The following is a 14,927-nucleotide window of genomic DNA, read 5'->3' on the forward strand; positions in this document are numbered from 1 at the left end:
TCAGGAAGTGATATTTTTTTCATAATGCAGAGGCTGTGCCTGATACACATCTTTCACGTGTTGTTTGGCAACCCTGGTGCCCAGTAAACGCCATATGGCCAGATCTTTGCATTGAATTCCAAGTATTAATTCCTCCATACTTGTGCACAGTTGAGTTTTTATTCCATTCCCTTCATGAACCATGTTTTTTAACTTTACATCATAGTAAGATAGTACATGCCGATGAATAATTAATAGATGCTTGAAAACATCTATCCCCCACCATCTGCCTGTGTTTGGCCTAAAACCCAATCACCCAGAATGCCCAAATTCACCTTACATACTCTAGGAATGTAAGCAGGTTAATGCCTGTATATTCATCACAATCATCACTCCCAAATGTGAAGACATGTCACGAGACTCGCTGACTTTTCTTAAAATACTTGAGAAATACAAATCATAGCTGAATATTTTCAATTCCATGTGTATAAGCCTTTGTCTCAGATTTATTGTAAAATAAATATACATGTACAATGGTCGCGAAAGCCTACGTGTTAAAATAAACATTCAAATATCAGAAAATATTTAATGTATGTTGAATTTCTTTCACACTGTACATAAACAACCATGCTAAACAAGACATGATAAAAACAATCCAAGTCATGGGTTGCATACAATATGCAACTTTGGTTTATTGATTACAAATTACATAAAAGGTTCTGAAATTTTACAATACAGGTATAGTGCAATCTAAATAAGCAAATGTACTTTTACAGTGATTTCCCAAATGTTTATAACTACACAAATACTAGCATGTATGTTCCCAATAAAGTAGTCTCCTTCCAAAATGGCTAAAACCAAAATTAGTTTAGTTGTGCTCACAATATTGTTCACATATCCGTTCTATTTCAAGTGACATTTGAGTCTGTATGGATTTGCTGTGCAAAATACTGCTGCAACCATTCAATAACTCCAACCCTGAACGAACTTTATCACATTTTTCCAATACTTTGTTGTGGCACTTCCATTAACAGGGCAATTACTGTGCCCCATGGGCCCCACAAGTTCACAAGTAATTGCGATTCACACCACAGCACCTGAAGTACCATTGATGTTTAACAACCATGAATTAGCAGGACCAAGCGAACGTATCCTTCTGAGTAGAAACCTCGACCACCGCCATAAAATGCTTTCGGGCTTTCTACATCACGGGTAGTCAGCCATCCTTGTTCTCCTTGATGGTGTCAACCAGCTCTTTCAGACGCGACAGGTGGTACACGGCCCTGAGAAGAGACACGATTGAGAGAAAATTACTTGGTTGACTTATTATCAAGGTGGAAGCCAGAAAAATCTCACCAAGTCTCAGGAGGGTTTGGCAGTGATATTTTGCAAATTTCATCAGCGAGTGGTATGTGAGAGGAAAACGGAGAACCCGGTGAAAACAGAGGGAGTAAAATGCAAAACTCCGGATATAGATTCAAGATTCCATTGCCGTATTACTAACTCCTGGTTACCTAGCAGCCAAAATCTATAATATATGCTATTTCAAAACAGTCTCCCATCCAAGTAATAACCAGGCTTACCTGCTTAGCTTATAACATTCAAAATCTGACATCATACTTAGAGGCGGTGCAGCCTCTATGCTGTGCGTGAGTGTGGATATAAAGATAAATTCACAATGGCGTGGAGGGGTTTTCCCAGGGACGATCAGCCCCTAGAAAGACGTCCGTGTTGAAGCTGCCCGGGGAGGGGGCCTCCAAGCCGGGGGAGTCCAACTCCATGTGCGCCCTGCTCAGCAGCTCCTCCAATGAGGCTGTGCATCAAGAATCACGCATCGCACGTCACAACCACATGGGTGGCCGCTCAGCCGTCTCTGTGAGAAAAGACTGAATATGTACCTGAAAACATATGAAATGTCATCTGCTATATACAGACTATATATATACACACACCTAGGGATCTATTGTCCTCTGACACGGGCTCCTCGTTGGCTACATTCGTAAGGCCGGAGATATCCAAAACTTTGAGCCACTCTGGGTACTTTGGTCTGCTTTGCGGGCTCTGAGCGGTACCTGCTCTCTTTGTGCTGGTATCCGTCTCGTGGCTGCTGGTCTGGGAGTCCACATCGCAGTCACGCAGCCAGGCCGGGTACCTGAGCTCAGGAATGCTCGTGATCCCCGACACATCCAGCTTATCCTTTTGGCTTGTCAACCACCTGAGATAGGTACTTGTCGCACAGCCGCCGTTCGGCAAGTGCTCACGCCTAGTTGCTTCACTGCTCCATAAGTACAACAAAACATTCGTCTGGTTAGAAAAGAAATAATTTTCGGGCTTTGCCGACAAATTTAATGGCATCACGGCCTTGTTGCTTCTCGCTGTTGAGCTCAACCGTTTAGTTGGCTTATTGCCCCTCACCAATGATGCGCCGAAGCTGTGCGCGGTGACCCCGAGAGATGACCGCTTGCCTCTGTGCGACACTGTGAGGTCTCGGTGGGCGCCAGGCGAGCGGAGCAAGGACTTGGAGGAACCGTCAACTGGCGCCGCTAGGAGCTGGTCCGTGGTTAGACTGACCGTCGGGCTATGAGCCACGACCGCTGCAGCGCAGCAGTGAAGCTGCACGTGCCCGAGATGAGGTCCTCCACAAGCAGCATGCCACCTGCAATGTAAGACCCACAGACATTTTACTGGTACACAATGAATTTGCTCTCCCCTAGATTCCTTGACCCCTGAACGGCAATCCTGCAATGTTGCCTTACTTTGCACCATCAGTAACTAATGATGTTATCCGTTTGTGGAGTTTGTGAGAATATGGGATAAATCAGTGCATGAGCTGTTATTGTTTAAACTTCAGATGTGTCCAGTCTAGGATCTGCAAATTTTGACACAAAGGTTGGAGGATCACTTAGATTTCACAAACTTTACAACCTCGATAATCAGTGAAGTTGCTGGAAGATGACAGGAGAAAGAAATGCATGCACCGACCTATCTGTTCAGACCTATGCTATCCTCTCATATGCGTGTGCTTACTGTGGATAGTTTTCTCTGACATAAAATGAACTCATTAATGGAATTTGCCAAGCATCCCAGTGTGGGACTCTCACGAAAATGTATCTTTAGACCTTATTAAGGGTTTTTTTTCTAGGGGAATTACATTACATTCATGATAGCATAGCATAATTGACAAGCACCCAGTACAAGCAAAAAAAATGGGGTTCTCCTCTCCAATTATCCCCCATCCAGTCAACTAGCTTCGATACCTTATGAGACCTCCTTTGCCAGTAACAAGATATAGTAATAGGTTTTTACCCTTTTATCTGGCACAAAAACTGACACTTTTATACAAGGGATCATGTTTGCGATAACCACAACGCAAGTAGTCAAAATGCAAACAAGAAGACGCTAAGAATAAGAAGACGCCTTTTGGCGTCTTCTGGTCCAACACCAGTGGAGACTGGGATCTCAGAAAAGCCGTCTCGGGTGTGGACCAATCAAATTCAAGGACAGTGCATATTATCAGTTGTCTTTTTTGTTTGCATTTTGACTACTTGTGTTGTGGTTATTGCAAACATGATCCCTTGTATAAAGGTGTCAGTGTTTGTGCCAGATAAAAGGGTAAAAACCTATTACTATAGCTTCGATACCATTGCACCGCCTGCACACTCGATAGCCACTCGAGTGCAAGCACCACGGAGCGATTCCTCGCGTGGCGAGAGGCGCAACCCACCCTCATCCACACTGTGCATCCTCCTCTCCTCCGCGCGTCTCCGCTCCGCCATGCTGCGCGGTGCTGTGCTCTGCACGTATCCTGGGTAGCGGTGACGCACAGATTCCGCTCTGCTCAAAGTCCTCGATGTAGGCGTCCAGCGCACCGCTCGCCTACGAGCAGCACTGCTCTCCGCACACCACAGGGCTGTGCTAGCCCCCGCTTCCGGTCCGGAGCAGCGAGCTGCCCTGGCTGCCGCGAGGGCTTGTGTCCGTCACCGTGCTGTCGCCCGAAGGGCTGTTTGTCTCACCACCGTTGCAGTTCATTTTGTACGATTTGGGATGCCCGAACCGGATGGGGCCAGGGAGAGGAATCGCTGTGGCTACCAGGTCACCACTGGTCCTGGTATGGGGGGCACCATGAGGAGCTGCTGTGTGCGGAAAGTGGGTCCGACGTCACAACGCATGGGCCAGCGTCGACCACTTCGCGTTAGCAGCTTCAGCGTTAGGTCTCTTAAGCTACTGTGGCTGTTGTCCTTTTTTCAACAAAAATTCCAGCCTTTCCCATGCTTTCCTTCATCACACCTGCAAGCTCTATGTACAATTGAAGTGTCATAAATGCTCTACCTGCCTACTACTACATTATGAATGATATACATTTAAGAATTAGCTGGAGACAACTCCATGTTTAAAACACACTGTATTCAAAAGAGAAGGCTTAACATTTAACATTGGTTAACGTTTGGCATGTACACCTGCATATCAACAAATTACAGTACTACTAATAAAATGAATGCTACATATTAATAGTGGTATTACAGTAGTATGACTACTTATATTTATATATTATCGCACCTCCGAAGAGCACGGTGGGCTTGGTACGGTGCGAAAGAGATTCAACACACATACAGAATACAATACTTTCCGAGCACATTATGCATACCGAACCTCCAAGTTCCTTACCCTACCCTGAATAACAACGTGTGCAGAGTACAGCTCCTTTTTCAATCCATTGCTGGCTGACAGCTGTCCCATGCTATGCAGCTCCCAGGGGGAGGGGTTATTTACCGTACTTCACCACGCTGGTCAGTGTGAATTTGGTGATGGCAGGGGGCTATAGAAGTGCATTACAACAATGTACTGAACATTGCTGCACAATGTCAGGGTGCTATAGAAGTGCATTACAACCACGTACTGAATACTGCTGAACTGGTGGCAGGGGGCTATAGAAGTGCATTACAACCACGTACTGAATATTGCTGCACTGGTGGCAGGGGGCTATAGAAGTACATTACAACCACGTACTGAATATTGCTGCACTGGTGGCAGGGGGCTATAGAAGTACATTACAACCACGTACTGAATATTGCTGAACTGGTGGCAGGGAGCTATAGAAGTGCATTACAACCACGTACTGAATATTGCTGCACTGGTGGCAGGGGGCTATAGAAGTGCATTACAACCATGCACTGAATATTGCTGCACTGATGGCAGGGGGCTATAGAAGTGCATTACAACCACGTACTGAATATTGCTGCACTGGTGGCAGGGGGCTACAGAAGTACATTACAACCATGTACTGAATATTGCTGCACTGGTGGCAGGGGGCTATAAAAGTGCATTACAACCACGTACTGAATATGGCTGCACTGGTGGCAGGGGGCTATAGAAGTGGATTACAACAATGTACTGAATATTGCTGCACTGGTGGCAGGGGGCTATAGAAGTACATTACAACCACGTACTGAATATTGCTGCACTGGTGGCAGGGGGCTATAGAAGTGCATTACAACCACGTACTGAATATTGCTGCACCGGTGGCAGGGGGCTATAGAAGTTCATTACAACCACGTACTGAATATTGCTGCACTGGTGGCAGGGGGCTATAGAAGTACATTACAACCACGTACTGAATATTGCTGCACTTGTGGCAGGGGGCTATAGAAGTGCATTACAACCATGCACTGAATATTGCTGCACTGATGACAGGGGGCTATAGAAGTGCATTACAACCACGTACTGAATATTGCTGCACTGGTGGCAGGGGGCTACAGAAGTACATTACAACCATGTACTGAATATTGCTGCACTGGTGGCAGGGGGCTATAAAAGTGCATTACAACCACGTACTGAATATGGCTGCACTGGTGGCAGGGGGCTATAGAAGTGGATTACAACAATGTACTGAATATTGCTGCACTGGTGGCAGGGGGCTATAGAAGTGCATTACAACCACATACTGAATATTTCTGCACTGATGGCAGGGGGCTATAGAAGTACATTACAACCACGTACTGAATATTGCTGCACTGGTGGCAGGGGGCTATAGAAGTACATTACAACCATGTACTGAATATTGCTGCACTGGTGGCAGGGGGCTATAAAAGTGCATTACAACCACATACTGAATATTTCTGCACTGATGGCAGGGGGCTATAGAAGTACATTACAACCACGTACTGAATATTGCTGCACTGGTGGCAGGGGGCTATAGAAGTGCATTACAACCACGTACTGAATATGGCTGCACTGGTGGCAGGGGGCTATAGAAGTGGATTACAACAATGTACTGAATATTGCTGCACTGGTGGCAGGGGGCTATAGAAGTGCATTACAACCACATACTGAATATTTCTGCACTGATGGCAGGGGGCTATAGAAGTGCATTACAACCACGTACTGAATATTGCTGCACCGGTGGCAGGGGGCTATAGAAGTTCATTACAACCACGTACTGAATATTGCTGCACTGGTGGCAGGGGGCTATAGAAGTACATTACAACCACGTACTGAATATTGCTGCACTTGTGGCAGGGGGCTATAGAAGTGCATTACAACCATGCACTGAATATTGCTGCACTTGTGGCAGGGGGCTATAGAAGTGCATTACAACCATGCACTGAATATTGCTGCACTGATGGCAGGGGGCTATAGAAGTGCATTACAACCACGTACTGAATATTGCTGCACTGGTGGCAGGGGGCTACAGAAGTACATTACAACCATGTACTGAATATTGCTGCACTGGTGGCAGGGGGCTATAAAAGTGCATTACAACCACGTACTGAATATGGCTGCACTGGTGGCAGGGGGCTATAGAAGTGGATTACAACAATGTACTGAATATTGCTGCACTGGTGGCAGGGGGCTATAGAAGTGCATTACAACCACATACTGAATATTTCTGCACTGATGGCAGGGGGCTATAGAAGTACATTACAACCACGTACTGAATATTGCTGCACTGGTGGCAGGGGGCTATAGAAGTGCATTACAACCACGTACTGAATATTGCTGCACCGGTGGCAGGGGGCTATAGAAGTTCATTACAACCACGTACTGAATATTGCTGCACTGGTGGCAGGGGGCTATAGAAGTACATTACAACCACGTACTGAATATTGCTGCACTTGTGGCAGGGGGCTATAGAAGTGCATTACAACCATGTACTGAATATTGCTGCACTGGTGGCAGGGGGCTATAGAAGTACATTACAACCATGTGCTGAATATTGCTGCACCGGTGGCAGGGGGCTATAGAAGTGCATTACAACCATGTACTGAATATTGCTGCACTTGTGGCAGGGGGCTATAGAAGTACATTACAACCACGTACTGAATATTGCTGCACTGATGGCAGGGGGCTATAGAAGTGCATTACAACCACGTACTGAATATTGCTGCACCGGTGGCAGGGGGCTATAGAAGTGCATTACAACCATGTACTGAATATTGCTGCACTTGTGGCAGGGGGCTATAGAAGTACATTACAACCACGTACTGAATATTGCTGCACTGATGGCAGGGGGCTATAGAAGTGCATTACAACCACGTACTGAATACTGCTGCACTGGTGGCAGGGGGCTATAGAAGTACATTACAACCATGTACTGAATATTGCTGCACTGATGGCAGGGGGCTATAGAAGTGCATTACAACCACGTATTGAATATTGCTGCACTGGTGGCAGGGGGCTATAGAAGTACATTACAACCATGTACTGAATATTGCTGTACTGATGGCAGGGGGCTATAGAAGTGCATTACAACCATGCACTGAATATTGCTGCACTGATGGCAGGGGGCTATAGAAGTGCATTACAACCACGTACTGAATATTGCTGCACTGGTGGCAGGGGGCTATAGAAGTACATTACAACCATGTACTGAATATTGCTGCACTGGTGGCAGGGGGCTATAAAAGTGCATTACAACCACATACTGAATATTTCTGCACTGATGGCAGGGGGCTATAGAAGTACATTACAACCACGTACTGAATATTGCTGCACTGGTGGCAGGGGGCTATAGAAGTGCATTACAACCACGTACTGAATATGGCTGCACTGGTGGCAGGGGGCTATAGAAGTGGATTACAACAATGTACTGAATATTGCTGCACTGGTGGCAGGGGGCTATAGAAGTGCATTACAACCACATACTGAATATTTCTGCACTGATGGCAGGGGGCTATAGAAGTACATTACAACCACGTACTGAATATTGCTGCACTGGTGGCAGGGGGCTATAGAAGTGCATTACAACCACGTACTGAACATTGCTGCACCGGTGGCAGGGGGCTATAGAAGTTCATTACAACCACGTACTGAATATTGCTGCACTGGTGGCAGGGGGCTATAGAAGTACATTACAACCACGTACTGAATATTGCTGCACTTGTGGCAGGGGGCTATAGAAGCGCATTACAACCATGTACTGAATATTGCTGCACTGGTGGCAGGGGGCTATAGAAGTACATTACAACCATGTACTGAATATTGCTGCACCGGTGGCAGGGGGCTATAGAAGTGCATTACAACCATGTACTGAATATTGCTGCACTTGTGGCAGGGGGCTATAGAAGTGCATTACAACCACGTACTGAATACTGTTGCACTGGTGGCAGGGGGCTATAGAAGTACATTACAACCACGTACTGAATATTGCTGCACTGATGCTCGCCACGTGAGAGCCACACAGCAGGACAATGCTATACTGTACAATATTGAAATGATTCACCTACAAATACTAAACATTATTGTCTTAACAATCAATACTACTTTTAACATAAACAATAACTAATAAATGCACACGTAGTAATCGCCGTGCTAACCCTTAGCGTGCAATGTGAGCAGAACTTGTGTTGTAAGTCGTACCCAGTCCATTACCGCGCCACACACTCCCATTAACAAACCAACGACATTTACTGAATGTCCTCCTCCTTTACACGGCACAACCAGACAACACTTTGCACACCGAAGTGTCCAAGTCGCGTGCTAAGTGAAGCAAACCCCATTCAATTCTAGATTTAAAGCTTTCGTGGCTGCTAGGATCCATACTCTTTGGTTCTATTGGGTAAAGTCACGTAGGTGAAAATTGTTATTTTATTTTCACCTACGTGACTTTACCCAATAGAACCAAAGAGTATAAACCCCATTCACTCTGCGCTCAGCGTTCAACAAAGTTGAACCTGGCTCGCCCTCACGCCTGCCCATCTCTCTCCGTCTCTCACCGGAGATTATTCCATTGATCGTCTTCGCCTTGCCGTCCAGAGATCCGTGTGGATTATCCGTGAGGGTAGTTAAAGGTCGCGGTTATTCGGAGAAGTTTTTTTTATTAATTTTCCCGCCACAACCACCGCGTCGCCAAAGGCCGCTGAAGGCGATGTCCGAGACATGCCGCCCGCGCATGCGCACTGAGGGTTGAGAGAAACCTGCGGGGAGGGGCAGCGGGGGGCGGGGAAGCCGCCGCTGTTGGCCACACCCACATTCAGGCCACGCCCATATTTAACTGACGTCACGGTGACATCATTCTGGGTCGGACTTTATCGTGGGCTGGCTGTGCACGCGAGGAGCTCCTGACTTCTGACTCTGAATTCGAGAAAAAATCAAAGATTCACGATGTCTACCTTCGTCGAGATAGGTAAAGTTTAACGTTAGTGTTAGGGAGGTGTGTTTGTGTTATATGTTGAGCCTGTAGACAAAACTGCTGGGGATGTGCCAGATGTCTCCATCTAACGTTAAGGAGGTTGGAGTCTGGATAGCGCATACCAGGTGTTACAGGCTACATGATGGGAAGCAGAAGGCATTCTAGTAAAATAGGTTTTTGTTTGTACGTTAATGCTCCTCCTTTTCCTTTACCAACCCATACTCACCGGCATGGTGAAGTATGTGCAAATAACCAACACGATTCGTGCAATCGTCAAGAGGCTCTCCAGCAGGGGATTGGCAAAAGGTCGTACAGGAGCAGTTTTGTGAAAAATAATTGATTCTTTCATAATGTACATCTATGATTTATTATTATTGTTCATGTGGGTAACCTCGGCAAGGGGGGAAGCAAGGTCGGGAAGAGCGGGGGATGGGGCCGCTTTTGACCACGCCCATATTTAGGTGACGTCACGTCCTTTTCCTGTGACGTCACTATAGCGGGGAGTTATCCTTGGCTGGCTGTGCATGAGGAGCCCCCGAGTTCTAACTCACAAGATCTGAGATTAGACCAAAGATTCATGATGTCCACATTTGTTGAGATAGGTAAAGTGTAATGTTCGTGCTATGACGGGGCTTTGGGCCACTTTTAAATATTGAGATGTCGTCAGTGTTTTAATCGGACGCTCAGCAGGGTTTGAGCCAGGATAGTGCATAACAGGTCTAAAAGTGTGGTGTCGGGCTACATGGTGGGCAGCAAAGGGCAGTCCATCAAAATTGGTTGTACTATACATACTATACGTCTTCACCAACCCACATTAACCAGAGTGGTGAAATGTGGATTTGAAGCTTTCGTGACTGCAAGGATCCATACTCTTTGGTTCTATTGGGTAAAGTCACGTAGGTAAAAAATAAAACAACAAAAATCACGACGTTTTGGCCACAACACAAGTGGCCTTCTTCAGATGAAGGAACAGAACTGTCAGGACGACAGCACTTCAATTGAAATGTGGTCAAGTAACCACCATGATCTGTGTGGTCACGGGGAAGCTCTCGCAGAAGCTGACAAGCTTCCATCTTGGCAGTAATTATGTTGCCTCTTTTTTTACTCTCAGCGTCTCTGCAGCGCTTGCAGCGCTCGCACTCCTCGCCCCATTCACCCCCCACTCTCCCCCTCTCTGACTTATTTAACTGCCCTAACCCTGGTTTCTCTCCCACTTCAGTAAAACAGTTTCCTTGCTGTGGTTGTCACACCTGATGATGAGTGCTTATGTTGCATTCGAAACGTCGTGATTTATTTCTATTTCTATTTGTTTTCCACCTACGTGACTTTACCGAAAGAACCAAAGAGTATAGCTGACAAGCTGTCAGGGCAAAAATGACTTTGCATATTCCAACTAATATTTTTTGCCCTGGTTTGTGTCTGACCATGCTGGGCACGGCTTTGTTAAAGTGTACGATATTCAATGGGGTAAAAGTCCCCTAATGGTAATACAACTTTATACCACAGGTGTACTCACACTGGAGCAGCGTCGACATTTATGAGAAAGCTTTACACATGAGTACCATGTGCGGTTCTTTACCGACATTCCCATCCCTGCACCTGCCTCCCCTGTCCCTAATGCAATGAACCCTCTACCCCCACATTACCTATGCAGAGCTCGTGGAGAGAATGAATGAGGAGGAGGGAGCGGAGGGGCATGAGGCTCAGCCTTCAACGGTGCCACAAGACTTTTCGACGTCATCATTTCAATCTACCCTGGCCCAGGTACGATGCGGCACAACGTGGATTTGCACAGCCTATAAATTAACTTGGCTAATGTCAAAGATGGGAGATTCCTGGTATTTACAGATTTAGTTGTTTGCATTCGCCAACTAATGGGCCCCAAAGTGTAGACATGGCTGCTCCTCATTTATAGATTTCCAGCCTTTGCAGCAGTGCGTTTTGGTGACTATACTGTGCTGATGAGTCCGAATGAGGATTACACCGGTCCACAGTTGCATATCACTGCATCACTGCTGCTGTTAGTCTGTCACATTTGCTCAACTTTATTTTGATGGTGGTTTAAGATAGCATTACCACAATGCACTTTAGAAAATACTGATGTTTTTTGTATAATGCACAGGGACTAGATGCTTTGTGTACATATTTCTCCAGGTCTCTGGTTTCCTCCCATAGCTAAATGACACAGTGTAACTGGTATTGGCCAAACGTACCAATGCTGAAAAAATACATGCAAATTATTCAATTGGAATTAAACTAAGCAACTTCGTTCTCGACTGCAAAAAAACAGAACTTGGTAGGACCCTCCTTGAAAATAAAAATGTAAACTCATTGAGGTTTTCCTGGGTAAACTAGTACATCATCATAGCAATAAACAACTTGCATACAAATAGCAGATTAACTTATGTCCTGATACATGTATCATGAGCTTATGAATAAATATACATTTCATGCATAAGCTATTACATCTCTCATATTCGTGTGTGTGCTTGCCTTTGCGTGTAGGACACTGTCTACTTTTGCGATGGAGTCCGTCGGATCGATTTCATCCTCGCGTTCGATGATGAGGTCCATTCTCAGGACGCCATCAACAATCAGGTGAGAACGAGGAACCTACAAATAATGCTCCACCTTCCTGCACCCAGCATTATCACCCCTCCCCACGTGCAACACCACACGCCTCTAAACCTAGGTTTGACGCAGTGGTGCCAGCTCAGCTCTCTGACTGCTGAGTCACCCTGCCACCTCCATACGAGTCTTTAAATCCACAGTATACATCCTTTATCAAACTGTATCGTCAACTGCAGACCACGCTAGTCAATGAACGCTAGACTCCCATCACTCAACTCGCACATCCATACCCTGAACCATACACCTCACTGCTTTGGCGAACAACAATCAATTATCGTTACGTATCACACTCCATCCACAACTCCTAAATAAATACACCACTTTCATATTGCAAACACCGACACCCAGACATAACTTACAGGATACATGTAATATCCACATTCTAACTGCCAAATGGAAAACTATTACAACAGTGCTGAAGTACCCAGTATGCATTCTCTGCAATATTGATGTTTTTGTTTATTTTGTTGCTATTGTACCCACGCACAATGGATCTATCTCCCTTGTAAAATAGCAAAGCAACTAGCTAAGTGAGACCATCCCTGTAACAAATAAGGTGAACTCAAACAGTTGATTGACAAAGAGCTGTGCAAATTTTTATTTTATTAAGGTCTGCTGAAGTGACACCGACTGAAGCAGTTCAGTGATGCTACTTTGCAGAGCCGTTCTCTGATTGATTCCCATGTGAGGCTCTACTCACTGTAAGAGTTCAAGAAGTTTCCTCACCTCTTGACTTGACTCCCACAGTGACACAACTGAGAACAATGTATAACACAGATGGTCAATTTTGTTTGACAGAAGAAGAGGAGCGAATATCAGGCAAGCCTGATGAAGATGGGGCTAGATCTCGAGATTGAACCCAAGGAGGTAAGTTTCCTGCGTGTCTCTCTGCTATAGATGACAGACACTGTATACAAATAAAAAGGTGTTAGACTGTGATTGCTTCATAATATCACTGCTGGCATACATTCCTTGAGTAGGAGCGCTAAAGATCCCCGCTGGAGGGTATATGGCCTACTCTTCTATGCTTGCCAGACGTCTTGAAAGAGATAGCGAATACCCATACTTTACCCCACCATGCACAATCTTAAGATGGATTAATTGTGGCTTACCCATTTATACTGGAGGGTATAACAGTCTCCACCTTAATGTGGCATGCCAGCTATTTATACTGTAGTAATAAGTGTTCGATAACTGCACGTACATTATGCAATTTGCTTTTGGGTTGTGCCACACGTTGATCGGCACGAGGTGCTAACAACACGTGACACAAGCACGAAAATCCACGCGGCCGTGGACACTCTTCCAAATGAGACCATCCGGTTCCCTTGAACTCTCACCTGGTCAAACAAAGTCTAATAAATACAACTAAATGCACTCATCTAGAGTCTGACGATGAACTTCGTGCCATCCACTAGGAGTCGGTGAGCGGACGCACCACCTTTGTGAAAGTACACGCGCCATGGAACCCACTCACCACCTATGCCGAGATTCTACACATCCAGGCAAGATTCTGATGGTCATTGTAATGATGATCATGATGATGCCGATGATTGTGATGATGATTGTGGTGATGATTGTGATTATGATGGTGATAATGAATGTGATGACAATAATGTTTGTGAAGATTCATCATGGTTGTGATGATAATTGCGATGATCATGCATGTGATACAGAGTATGATGGTGAGGGTGATGATTGTGATGATTATAATGTATGACGTTCAACGATAATAATCGTAGCACTGACATTACGAGATATCGAGAGACGTAAATATACAAACGGATTAGAAAAACGTACATTTGGAAAAATATGCATATTAGCAACATATTGACTCTTTTTAGAAAAGTGAATGGGCTCGGGAAGGGCACGTTGCTTGAAAGGATGATGTCTGCTGGCCGAAAATGACATTGGAGTGGCAGCAGAAGGAGAGAACGTGCCCAAGATGATGTATATCATAGAGATGGCGAGATAAGATTGGCTCATGTGCGTGTGCTCATGACTGGGGATATTGGTGGGACAACTTGAAGAGTGGGTGGGATATGCAGTGGAGGCTTTTGGCATATTAATTGTTGCATTATAGGACTTGTTGTATTATAGGACTTGTTGTATTATAGGACTTGTATTATAGGACTTGTATAGAATGTTGTATTATAGGACTTGTTGTATTATAGGACTTGTATTATAGGACTTGTTGTATTATAGGACTTGTTGTATTATAGGACTTGTATTATAGGACTTGTATAGAATGTTGTATTATAGGACTTGTTGTATTATAGGACTTGTATTATTATAGGACTTGTTGTATTATAGGACTTGTTGTATTATAGGACTTGTTGTATTATAGGACTTGTATTATTATAGGACTTGTTGTATTATTGGACTTGTATAGAATGTTGTATTATAGGACTTGTTGTATTATAGGACTTGTTGTATTATAGGACTTGTTGTATTATAGGACTTGTATTATAGGACTTGTTGTATTATAGGACTTGTTGTATTATTGGACTTGTATTATAGGACTTGTTGTATTATAGGACTTGTTGTATTATAGGAATTGTTGTATTATAGGACTTGTATTAAAGGACTTGTTGTATTATAGGACTTGTTGTATTATAGGACTTGTATAGAACGTTGTATTATAGGACTTGTTGTATTATAGGATTTGTTGTATTATAGGACTTGTTGT

The 14,927-nt window shown here is 44.8% G+C and overlaps 1 long non-coding RNA gene across 2 annotated transcripts; it reads right to left on the bottom strand.

The window, feature by feature from the left end:
* Window positions 1-638: 638 nt before the first annotated feature.
* Window positions 639-9,406, bottom strand: LOC142906438 (uncharacterized). Of its 2 annotated transcripts, none has more exons than XR_012930245.1 (4): window positions 9,192-9,406; window positions 2,395-2,635; window positions 1,657-1,792; window positions 639-1,262 (listed from the first exon to the last, which is right to left on the bottom strand). It is a non-coding gene; the product is annotated as an uncharacterized LOC142906438 (long non-coding RNA). The 2 variants fall into 2 exon arrangements; XR_012930244.1 differs by lacking the exon at window positions 9,192-9,406 and adding an exon at window positions 3,704-4,298.
* Window positions 9,407-14,927: the final 5,521 nt, after the last annotated feature.

The sequence above is a fragment of the Petromyzon marinus genome, chromosome 64, assembly GCF_048934315.1.
Source record: "Petromyzon marinus isolate PM22_M1 ecotype Great Lakes invasive population chromosome 64, UKy_Petmar_22M1.pri1.0, whole genome shotgun sequence".
NCBI classification, from domain to species: domain Eukaryota; kingdom Metazoa; phylum Chordata; class Hyperoartia; order Petromyzontiformes; family Petromyzontidae; genus Petromyzon; species Petromyzon marinus.